This window comes from Leopardus geoffroyi, chromosome C3, assembly GCF_018350155.1.
Source record: "Leopardus geoffroyi isolate Oge1 chromosome C3, O.geoffroyi_Oge1_pat1.0, whole genome shotgun sequence".
NCBI lineage: Eukaryota > Metazoa > Chordata > Mammalia > Carnivora > Felidae > Leopardus > Leopardus geoffroyi.
Window position 1 is genome coordinate 58,016,720 of NC_059338.1, and position 12,568 is coordinate 58,029,287.

At 45.6% G+C, this 12,568-nt stretch overlaps 1 long non-coding RNA gene across 1 annotated transcript; it reads left to right on the top strand.

Moving 5' to 3' along the window:
* Positions 1-4,562: 4,562 nt before the first annotated feature.
* LOC123585159 lies at positions 4,563-11,676 on the top strand. The gene is made up of 2 exons (XR_006705955.1): positions 4,563-4,766; positions 8,610-11,676. It is a non-coding gene; the product is annotated as an uncharacterized LOC123585159 (long non-coding RNA).
* Positions 11,677-12,568: the final 892 nt, after the last annotated feature.

Sequence of the window (12,568 nt, forward strand, 5' to 3'; positions counted from 1 at the left end):
ATTACACCGGCTGCCCTTATTTTTCATGGAACCCTGCCACTTGGGGCAGTGTGTGTGGGAGGGGACTTTGGACTTGAAGAACACAGGCACTGTTTGGCCACTGACGTGCCTTGGTTGAATTCTGGCTACACCTCTTCATGGCTAGGAAAACATGGGCAAGTCTCAACTTTTTCAGTACCTAGAAATTGGGATCAGTAGTCAGTACCTGCCTCATAAGGCTCTTTTAAGAACTTTTAAAAAAATTTTTAATGTTTTTATTTAGTTTTGAGACAGAGAGAGACAGAGCATGAGCGGGGGAGGGGCAGAGAGAGAGGGAGACACAGAATCCGAAGCAGGCTCCAGGCTCTGAGCTGTCAGCACATAGCCCGATGCGGGGCTTGAACTCACGGACTGTGAGATCATGACCTGAGCTGAAGTCAGACGCTTAACCGATGGAGCCATCGAGGCGCCCCTGTCTTAAGAACTTTTAAAAGATAAACTGAGATGTATTAAAAATGTAGAGTTTATTTGAGCAAAAAATGATTTGAATTGCACGGTATCCAATCTAACAGATAGAAAGAAGCTCTGAAGTGAATGACTTTTCAGGCAGAAGGGAGCAGGAAGAAGCCAGATTGGTTGGTTATTGCTAAATTGTCTTCCTTTAGGGGATAGTAGGAGTCTATCAGGCACATTATCTGACTAGTGCTGATCAGGTGATCCTTGACTGGTTTAAGATTTCATTCCTGGAAGAGCTGGAACTGTATTAAGTCAAGTCTCTGGTGATGTGGGGCTTAGCATAAGCAATTCCATGTGGGGCCTGCTGTCTTGTTTTTAATAGGACAAAACAAGATAATTCATGCAAAAGCACTCAGCACGGTGTTTTTAGTTTTCATGTGTTAGTTTCCATCTTTGGAAGGGAAAATGAGGATGTGGAAGATGAAATAATTTATAAAATGGTCTTTTGGTGCTACGTCTGGGCTGATGAAATATTACGTTCTGTATAAAGCTTGACTTTCTGCTGTTGAGAGTTGAGATTATTGGTTAAATAACACATTTAATATATGAGGAACAAGTGGAAAAGAAGAGCCAGCATGTTTACATTCTCAGCCTTATTTGAGCCTTTTCGGCGAGAACCCCCACGCCCAATACAGCCTTCATAGTTTGTCTGGCAACAGAACAAATCCAAAGACTCCTTGGCGTATGATGGATCATTGACCAACTGGAGGCTCACGGTGAGTCACGTGCTTTGCACCAAAGCTTTCCCATTGCAAAAAAGGAATAAGAAAATCTTAGTTCGCTGGGTTCTCGGGAGGGCTTGAGTACGATCATGCATATAAAACATTTCCCAATCCACAAAAGGCTTTGACAAGTAAGTATGATTATTTTGATGATGGTGGTGATGATGAAAATGATTTTAGGTGGCTGAAGTGTTAAAGGACAAAAATGTTACGCAATCCCTTGAGAACAGTTCTAGGAGTGAATGCTGAAGTCTAACGCGGACCCAGCTTTCCATTGTCCAGATCCATATTATCAGTCACCTGCTGGCAGGGGGCCTGTCCTGGAATCTGACTGATGGCATTCCTACTATTGTACCCCCTGTCCTTGTTGGCCACAAGTGACATAAACTATTCAAACGCCGAGGAAGAACCAATTCCCCTCTTTGGATATCTTGGCCTTTTTTCAGGGAAGGAGTCTTTCTCCTCAAGAAGTTGGAATCCACTCCCTGTCTCTCAAAAATAAATAAATGTAAAATATTTTTATTTTTTTTTTATTTTTATTTTTTTTTAATTTTTTTTTTTCAACGTTTATTTATTTTTGGGACAAAGAGAGACAGAGCATGAACGGGGGAGGGGCAGAGAGAGAGGGAGACACAGAATCGGAAACAGGCTCCAGGCTCTGAGCCATCAGCCCAGAGCCTGACGCGGGGCTCGAACTCACGGACCGTGAGATCGTGACCTGGCTGAAGTCAGACGCCCAACCGACTGCGCCACCCAGGCGCCCCTGTAAAATATTTTTAAAAAACGGCGGCGGGGCAGGGGGGTGGCGCCTGGATGGCTCTGTTGGTTAAGCGTCCGACTTCAGCTCAGGTCACGATCTCACGGTTCGTGGGTTCGAGCCCCGCGTCGGGCTCTGAGCTGACGGCTCAGAGCCCGGAGCCTGCTTCGGATTCTGTGCCTCCCTCTCTCTCTGCCCTTCCCCTGCTCACGGTCTGTCTCACCCTGTCTCTCCAAAATAAATAAATGTAAACTATTTAAAAAAAAATAAAAAGAACTTGGGATCCATTTCTTGATGAGGATTTACGTGCCTTGTTGGGGAGAAAAAATCGATCTGCAAAGAAAGCCTGTCAAAGAAAACACTGACTCAGACTGCATTATTCCTTCAGATTCGTTAATGAAAAGCAGCTGCCCCTCTTCACGGCTGCAGTGGGGTGAGGGGTCTCAGGGCACCCGTTTGGGATTGGGGGTGAAGTTCAGTGTCCCTCAAGTCAGTAAGGATTTTACATCTACCATTAGAACTTTCCTGTCTTGGAATGAGAAGAATGAGGCCTGAAGCATATTAAACCTCCCACCTACGTATCCAGACTGATTTCTTGCCATATCCCAGGTTTTAGTTTCTGTTTTAGGTATACGCCATCATTTTCCTTTCCGTCTTGGGAATGTTCTTTGTGTGCCCCCACCTCAGGGCCTTTGTACATGTTATCTCTAGGTCTTGCACAGTCTCTTTCTCTTTCTTCCATCCCCCTATGGTTTCATAGGACTATAGCCTACCCTATAGTAATTTCACCTATCACAGCACCTATTTTTAGCCATCTGTCTGTTGGTCTGTCTCCTTCGCCGGCCTGGTGAGTCTGGAGAGTAGAACCATTTCACCATTCCACACTTCCCCATTGCGTTCCTTTTGCTCTAAGTGCCTGGCTCATTTTACGTGTCCAATAACCATTGCAGAATGAAAAAGTAAATGAAGTTATGCCACTACTCTTCTTTCTAACGCTGCTTTGAGTTTTAATGTTTTAATCTCTTATGGACATTTTTATGCGATGGCATGCGATCCTTTTATAGCATGCAAGGGCCTGGGATCCTTAAGCCCTTCTTCAATGAGAGAAAACAGCTAGGCTTTCCCAATTAAATTGCCCATTCCCACGGGCAGGAGGCAGATTTGCCTTTGGGAATAGCTCTGGCTAAATGAAGGGAATTGGAGTCCTAGCACTGAGATAGCTAATTGGTGGGAGTTACTTTCCGTGCGTGAGCTGAGGATACAGCCCTGGGTAGCAAGCAACCATTTGTCATTGTGTGTGCGTGTGTGTGTGTGTGTGTGTGTGTTTTACATTTTTATTTATTTATTTATAGAGCAGGGAGGGGGCAGAGAGAGAGGGTTAAAATCCCAAGCAGGCTCTGCACTGTCAGCGTAGACCCTGACCCCATGAACCCTGAGATCAGGACCTGAGCTGAAATCAAGAGTCGGACGCTTAACTGACTGAGCCATCCAGGCGCCCCTTCATTGTTGTTAGTGCTCCCGTTCTCTTGTCTCAAACTGGAGCGTTTCCGAGGGGGGGGGGGGGACTTGTCTATCTGGGTAACTTCCAGATCCTACGGGACTTGCACAGAGGCCAGCATAGAGCGGGCTCTGGGTGGAGAATAATTTTGAATGAATGACTGAATAAATAGAGGCAGACACAACTAAATATCTTAGGTGTTTTGGTATATACATCGTCATGGATATAACGTATGTAACATATATGGATCCATTGTATGTTATATAGATATGTTATTTACATGCGGTAGTGTGTGTGTGTGTGTGTGTGTGTGTGTGTGTGTGTGTAAAATCATATCCTCAAAACAGGCCTGAGAGACCACTAATACTCACGTTTACAGATGAAGAAAGAGAGATGTTAAATAACCTGTCGCAAGTTATACAGATGGGAAATGACAGAGTCCCTTTTGAACCTCTTAGTCTTCCATTGGAAGCCTGTGCTTTCAACTGCCTCTAAAAATAAAAAAAAAAAAGTTTATTTATTTAGTTTGAGAGAGAGAGCAAGAGAGCACTCCTATGAAAGCATGCACACAAGTGGGATAGGGGCAGGGAGAGAGGGAGAGACTCCCAAGCAGCGTCTGCACCGTCAGCCCAGATCCTGACGTGGAGTTTGAACCCATGAACTGTGAGATCGTGACTTGAGACAATATCAAGATTCAGAAGCTTAACCGACTGGGCCACCCAGGTGCCCCTCTATTTGTTATCGATATTGCTTGTTTTATTTTATTTATTTATTTATTTATTTAATATTTTATTTATTTTTGAGACAGGGAGAGACAGAGCATGAACAGGGGAGGGTCAGAGAGAGGGAGACCCAGAATCCGAAACGGGCTCCAGGCTCCGAGCTGACAGCTCAGAGCCTGAAGAAGCCTGCTCCGGATTCTGGGTCTCCCTCTCTCTCTGCCCCCTCCCCTGCTCATGCTCTGTTTCTCTGTGTCTCAAAAATTAGGAAAAAAAAAATTTTTTTTAAAAAGTTAGTGTTCATGAAATATTGACAAACAGGAAAGAGAAAAAGATTAGGCAAGGTGTAGTTCACCTGAGGGCTGGCAAATGTTTATTTTTAACCAATTAAATATTAGCACATTGATCGGTGCTGTGGGGCCCGTCTACTTCTGGTTCTTGTGAAAGTGACTCTGCCATTGAAGCCACACAATCGTCACTTTAGCTCCTGGGCCCTCCGATTCTCACTTCATTAATTGGAAGCAGGAAGTATCAGCAGAGATCATTCACCGGGCAAGCGGAGTGATAAAAAGCTGGTCAGTCTCCAACTGTTCTTTTTTTTTTTTTTTTTTACCCCATTGGGTTTGAAACCATTGGAAAGGAGACCATGCTGGAGCCTCTCTGCTACCTCCTTTCTCCCTCCACCTGGCCAGCTGTTCCCGGAGGAACAAGCTCCTGGGATTGGGATTTGTGGGTTTGTGAAGTAGGGGGCCCCGTGGGGGGAGGGAGGAAAGAGAGGGTAGCCGTCCACGGTTGGGACGGTGACAGTGAGAGTACTTTACGGGCAGCTACTTTTAACTCATGGTCCCACATCAGCCAGCACAGAGTCACGGACCGTGGGCGGCAGGAAAGCGTGGGCGTGGGGGGGAGGCTGAGGCCAACGCTGACCACAGGCTCCTCAGGTTGAACCTAAAGAAACTGTATTTAGTTAGACCCCAGCGCACTTAGCTAATGCAGACTCCTGGGCCCTGCACTTAGGGTCCTTAAGTATTACAGCTCCCGGCAGGTGCAGACAGATGCCTGGTCCAGGACAACTCTGAGGAAGTGATGGTAATGGAAGGAGCAAGGGCAAAGGAAATACTGAATGGTGTAGGCGGCCAGAAACAGAGCTCCAGAGCCCTCGACTTGCCCCCCGGAAGCTCTACTGTGTCCCTTCTGCCCAGAGTCCCCACAGCTCATGTAGGGCAGATCCCTGAGAACAGATGTGACTGAGCCACAAAAGAAAAAAAAAAAAAAAAGGCTAAATTTAGCAGGACATCATCAAACCCTTTCGTTTGATGAGTAATATTTGCCTAGTGCTTTGACGCTTTTGAAAGAAACATGAAATCAGAGGGTAACTTACTGGGACAGTACACAAAGCAGGTAGCTGGCCAGCAGGGCTTTAAGATAATCCTGAATCGAAGCAACTATGTCAAAAGCACAAGCAGGGTGTTGAAAAGGCTTTCGTAATTTATTTAGAAAGGATCTCATGTCCTTAGGGAAGGACTACGTTTTTCTTGCTAGAGGTGAGCAAACGCTCGGGTTCATGGCCATTAGATCAGACGTAATTAATAGAATGCTAACTCATTATTTCTGAAACCAAATCCCCCAGGCGCTGAGGGCAAGGCAGGAAGTAAAAAGCCACTCAAGCAAGAGACCGTGGCTTAGTAACCACACTTCCTGTGATGAAACACTATCATTTCTTCTCTTTGCTTTAAATTTGTATCGCAGCGAATGGTTTATAACACACCTTTCTATCGAAACGGACAGCTTTGAGTATTTCAAGGTGGAGAAGAATGGGTATTAACATCCCCATTTGTAGAGGAAGTTATGGGGACTCAGGCTCCCACGCTCAGAATGAGCATTTCACTTCCTCTCCTCTTTCCAAACCTAGTCTTAGCCCCTCACGTGATGAATGCTTCAAACTGGATAAAATGGGAATAAGCAGACTGACCACTAACAGGGTCTGCCCAGCTTACATCCAGGCTGTCTCCTGGTAGGGTTTCCTGCTGGTTTGGGGGACCACCATGAAGATGGGGGGCACAGGGAGTCATATTAGGGAGTTCTGTGACATGGCTCATCAAGGATTATACAGTAACTGACGAGCACTGAGCACTTGCTGGTACTGTGCTGAGACCTTTTCATCTACTAGCGTCAGGATAATCTGTGAAGTTGGTATTATTATAAGTCATTCTACAGATAAGGACACAGAGGCACGGATCTGAAGCCACCTTTCCAAGGTCACACAGTAGGTGTAAACCCACCTAGATCTGTACTTGTGGGCCGAATGCTAATACTTTGTCGCTAACTTTGTTGTCAGTGGCATTCCTAGCAGTTTGAGTGAATTTATAAGAACAGTGAAGGCAGCAGAGAAAGAGCATGCTCAGAGTCAGGACACCTGAGTTCCGGTCCCAACCGTGCTACTGCCTGGCTGTGTATCTAGGGCTCCCTTTACTCATCCGCAAAACTAAGGTTTGAGTCCACTTATTGTGGTTCTTCACAGATCTAATGGGGCACATTCGATTAAAGACTGTCCTATTTGAGTCTTCACTTCCCAAACCAGAGTCTGAAGATACTCTCCGAGCTCCTGCAACTCCGAAAAGTTACGCTAGTTACTTTAGAAAGACTAAGTTTGTAAGAACTATTGTATTTAGTGGCTGAGCTTTGCAAAGCTCCTAGAATGTTAAAAATTCGTATTTCCGGGGGCGCCTGGGGGGGCTCGGTCGGTTGAGCATCCGACTTCGGCTCAGGTCGTGATCTCGCGGTCCGTGAGTTCGAGCCCCGCATCGGGCTCTGTGCTGACAGCTCGGAGCCTGGAACCCGCTTCGGATTCTGTGTCTCCCTCTCTCTCTGCCCCTCCTTTCCTCGTGCTCGTGCTCTGTCTCTCTCTGTCTCAAAAATAATAAAACATTAAAAAAAAATTTTTTTAATTCATATTTCGATGCTGCCACATGGGCTTGCGTTGATGTTGACATCTAGCGTCCAGTGACTCCTCATGGTAGTTCTGAGAGGTGAGTGGGCGACTGTGGGTCAAGGCGGGGAAGGACAGCATTCCCACCTCTCAAACACCTCTCTTTTGATGGCTTTTGGCAGCTGAAAAACCACTTTCACAGATCACAGGAGCTCATTTAATCGTCCTAACACCCTGTGAAGAAGGTGTTAGTCTTCTCATGTTACAGATGAAGAAATTAACCCCAGAAAGCGGCATGCCTTGACTAAGCTCTAAACACTCACAAGTAATGATCGGGGCCCCGCACCTCAGCTTTTGACTCTGAATCTAGATATATTTCCGTTGAGTCTTGTAAGGACAGCAGCATCGTGTAGCCAGCATGGCTGGGGAGTGGCTGTTCGATTCACGACGCCAACCCTTAGCATCCCTGTGGTCTTGGGTGAGTCAACCAGACCCTATGTGTCTCATCTGTGAAATGGGTTAATGATACTCACCATGCAATGGTAATGGCTTAGAAATATGTTCAATTCAAATACATACATTCAAAATCACCTAGTAGCGGACCTGGTGCAAAGCAGATACTCAAAAGTCACTATTATTTCCATTTCTCCATGTTTGAAAACTTCGTATCTTCTTTTGCTTCCAAGAAGTTGACAGTGCAGTCACTGAAGCCTATGGCGTTGTTATGCAAATAAGGAACCAGTTAGTTTTCCTATGGAAATAATTTTTTTTTGTCAGTGAAGGGCAAAGATGAAGATAAATTAGGAATTTGAAAAATTGTCCATTTAATACCTGAGAATAATCTGGGGCCGCAGGGTTACAGTTTTCTTGCTATTTAAGTCTCTTCATTCTTTTGGCTCCTAAATCTCACTTCCCATCTTTTAAACTCACCTTTAAGGGGCGCGTGGGTGGCTCAGTCGGTTGAGCGTCTGACTTCGGCTCAGGTCATGGCCTCGAGGTTCGTGAGTTCGAGCCCCGCGTCGGGCTCTGTGCTAACGAACAGCTCAGGGCCTGAAGCCTGCTTTGGATTCTGTGTCTCCCTCTCTCTCTCTCCCCCTTCGCCTCCCCTGCTCATGCTCCATCTCTCTCTGTGTCTCAAAAATAAATAAATAAATGTTAAAAAAATAAATAAAAAATAAATAAACTCAGCTTTAAAAAGCGAACTCACAAATGGTATAATGCATTAGTCAGGCTGCCCCCTCAAGCATTATGCTCAGAAAAGTAAACTCTAATGGAAAATCAAGCATTGGAAAATCTATATTCAGCATATGCAGCTGTGTCCATGGTGAAACATTTACCCATTCTCAATTTACGGTGGAATAAGCAAAAGGCTAGTGTCCAGAGAGAATAAACAAGCCTCTAAGCTAGACTTTTCCATTTTTTATTACTATTCATGCACATTTATTTAAAAAAAAAACATTTATTTTAACCACCGTTATTTATTTTTCAGTTCCAGAAGGTTGGTGCCCTGCTGATGATCACCGTTAGTTGCTGGTATTTCTTGACCTATTGTGTGTGGAAGGCTCTTTGCATTATCCCATTGAATCCGTCTGACTCTGCAGCGAAGCGTGAAGAGCCTCACAGTGCTGGCTGACTATAGAGTCTGTGTTCTCTCCTCCACCTTCCGGCCTCCGGGATTCCCTGAGGCTCTTTGTCGGGACCTGCGGTGGAGAAAAACACGCGTTTGGCTTGTCAGCAATTTCAAGACCCTGCCAACTGAGACAACCTTCCCTGAAAGGAGAAGAGGAGGGTACACTGGCCAGAGGAATTCTCCAGTTGCAGACAGGCATATGGCGCGATGCTAGACTGGAACCGAGGCCCCTGCACTGAGTCTGATTCTAGCCCCGTAGCCTTTGGGGGCTTTGGGTACATTCTAAACTCTTTCAGAGCCTTAGTTTCCCCTTGCATTGAAACCAAGACTTGAAATCACGAATCTCCAACTTCCTTTCCAGCTTCAGGATCCTATGGTCTAAAACGAGTTTTCTTAAATGAGTTTTCTAGCTAGGCTAAAACAATTCGGGCTTGGCAACAGTTACGTGAAGTCCGCTAGGTTTTGCAGAGCTCAATTTTGGTTATGGGTAATAATGGGTTTAACAAAAAGTAGGAACGACGAGAGATGGGTGGCTGAAACCGTCATTTACTCCTCTCCCCAGAAAAAGGATTGGCTGCGAGTCAGACAAAATTTAGTTTCTAAGCAGCGCGCCAGAAAAACCGGATGCGTTTGGTAGCATAGAAGGGGCAACTGCCTTGGGATTCTTGTTCCCCTACCATAATCAGATTCCCACGGTCCCAGTGGGCATAGCCTTAGAGTTGAGCTGGGAATCATAAAGCAGGGGTCGTCACCTGGCTTCAAGCTGAGGTACCTGCTATCAAGTAACCAGTAAGCGGCATGAATAGTTATGGTGCTCGCGGGCAGAGGAGGGAATAATCAGGCCACGGTGAAGATGCTGCAGAAGGTTAGAGGGCATTCCGGAGAGGTGACGGGAAGACTGGACCTTCTTTGAAGACTGAGTCGGACCCAAGTAAACGAAGAAGCGTTGGTGGCTAGGGGACAGAAGGAGAGAGGGGACACACTGCAGCTGGAGAAAAAAGAACAATCCAGGTTACCACAGGCAGCGGAGATACGGAGGTCGTCTGGATCAGGTCCAGGGTTTGTAGGTGCTAGAGACACGCGGAGTTGTGACGAGGGAACCAGATGAAAAATGTCATGGCCACCCAGTTTTTCTTTCGTCGAGTGAAATTTGGTCACTGACAAAGAAGGTAATAACCAATTGGTTATCAACTTGCTTTTTAAGAATAGTCATTGCGCAGGGACAACTCTGGCAAGGGTGACCTTGGTATCGTCATAGGCATGTGCTCGTCTTAGCCTAGTTGGCTAATGTGAAGGTCTCTATAGAACATAATGCCATGGAAGGTGTGGTGGCAGTTGAGTCTTGGATTTCTTTTGACATCAGCTGCCTCCATCGATTCGTCGCAACGAATCCATACTCTCCTTCTTGAGCTCAATGATCTCAGAGTACGGGCCATACTACTGAGTGAGCTGCTTGATGCCATTTTCACGTCTAGAAGTGTTTTGCGATGAATACTTCCCATTGGGTATAGGGCACTCCACTGGGGTCATATCGTTCACCCACAGGCAATGACAAAGGTCCACTGTAGCTCTGCGAGCTGCTCTGCAGGTAGGTCCTAGCACAATTTCAACCTCTCCCAAGGCCGCTTGTGCATCCCAGCCATAAAATAGTCTGCACGTAAGATACTATTTTCCGAATCTCTCTAATGTCACAAGGATGATTTGTCACGGTAAAGGCTATCAACACCCAAGTAAGTTATGACAAGGCCTCTTCGGGCTTTAGTTCGAGGTCTTCGTTAACATTAACGTTCTTATTTTTGTCATAGCCAACTTTTTCTAACTCGAGACCAGTTAATTTCAGGAATAATCTATGTCTGTGCAAATCTGCCTAGCTGAGGAGAACTTCTGACATCAGTCATCAGTAACTTACGGAGCACTTTTCTCATACCTATTCCTGTCATATGAGATGCTAAAGTAGTATTTTTAGAGCTTGAGAATTGCTCTTGGGAGTCAAAACACGTAGTTAAGGGAATAATCCTCTATTGCTTCCTCCCTCCCTCCCTTCAACTGCAACAACATTGAGCATGTGTATACATTTTAGCAAGCAAGAGCTGGGGAATCTGAGACAGGTTATCTCCAAATCTCTGCCTTCAAGGAATGCAGAGCCTAAGAGAGTTAGATCTCAAGAAATAACTCTGTGGGCCGCATGTCCGCTGAATTACCCTGTCCATCAAGAGTCAAGTAAGAGCGATTCAAATCCTAACCTAGAAGTAATGGTAGCCTTGAGTCCCTTCCGAGCCTTTCAAAATAATTTTTTATGGAGGGAGGGAGGTAGAAGGAGTAGGAGGGGGGTTAGGACAATACTGACATTCTCCCTTTTCACCTCTGGCTGCATCTTACTGTTCCATATGTCACGTTCCTGCATCACATTGCCTGAAGTGTGGACCCTAACTTCAACCACCCGAAACTTCGCACCTACAAGACAGTTGTTTGCGTGGTGGACTTTATTGAACGTTTGAGATGATTGGAGGGATTTCACACTGTCCATTGCTTGCCTCCACCTCTGTATACACCCGATTTCCTCACTGGTTTGGTCTTTCCACTTTAACGCAGAAGAGAGAAGCTTGACAGAATTGTAGACGGTGAAGGACGAAATGAAGTGTGAAGGATGAATAGGCAGCGGCCAGGTTGGGGGGTGCTTGACAGCGGTGAGGGGGCTTTCTTTTCCTGTAATCAGGCAAAGCCCTCCATCTCTTGTAGCTCTCTGCTCCACGATCTCCTAGCCATGGACTCTGCATTGTGTCTGCTCAACCTGGGCCACCTACTCATGCCTCACGCTTCAGTGGTACCAAAGAACAGTAGAGGCTGAAATTTTCTCCTTCTTTCCCAGCCCCAACCCAGTCCCTGAACAGGGAAGGGAGCACTATAAAGATTCACTGATATTGAATTATGTCACTTTCTTTATTTTTTTATATTGCACATAATTTATTGTCCAATTGGTTTCCATATAACACTCAGTGCTCATCCCAACAGGTGCCCTCCTCAATGCCCATCACCCACTTTCCCCTCTCCCCCACCTCCCACCAACCCTCAGTTCGTTCTCAGTATTTAAGAGTCTCTTATGGTTTGCCTCCCTCCCTCTCTGTAAATTTTTTCCTCCCTCTTTTCCTCCCTTCCCCTCCCCCCCCCCGCCCCTGTTAAGTTTCTCAGGATCCACCTATGAGTGAAAACATATGGTATCTGTCTTCCTCTGCCTGACTTATTTCACTTAGCATAATACCCTCCAGTTCCATCCATGTTGCTACAAACTGCCAGATTTCATTCTTTCTCATTGCCAAGGAGTATCCCATTGCATACGTAAACCACATCTTCTTTATCCATTTATCAGTTAAGGGACATTTAGGCTCTTTCCATAATTTGGCTATTGTTGAAAGTGTTGCTATAAACATTGGGGTACAAGTGCCCCTATGCATCAGCACTCCCGTATCCCTTGGGTGAATTCCTAGCAGTGCTGTTGCTGGGTCATAGGGTAGATCTATTCTTAATTTTCTGAGGAACCTCCCCACTGTTTTCCAGAGAGACTGCACCAGTTTAAATGTTATAGTTTCCCCTCTCTAATGGCAACACAGTTCAGCCTATCCCCACCCTTCATCCGGGTGCTCTTACACTCTCTTAAGATACATAATGGATTCTTTACTTCCCATCTTAAGCTGTGACTCTAAAAGTAAATAAATAGCCATGTTGCATACCAAGGGCCATCTTCAATGGCTCCTGAAAAACTCACTCCTAAATAACAACAAAAAAAATATCGAATACCTAATTCGGTCACTGTTAAAACA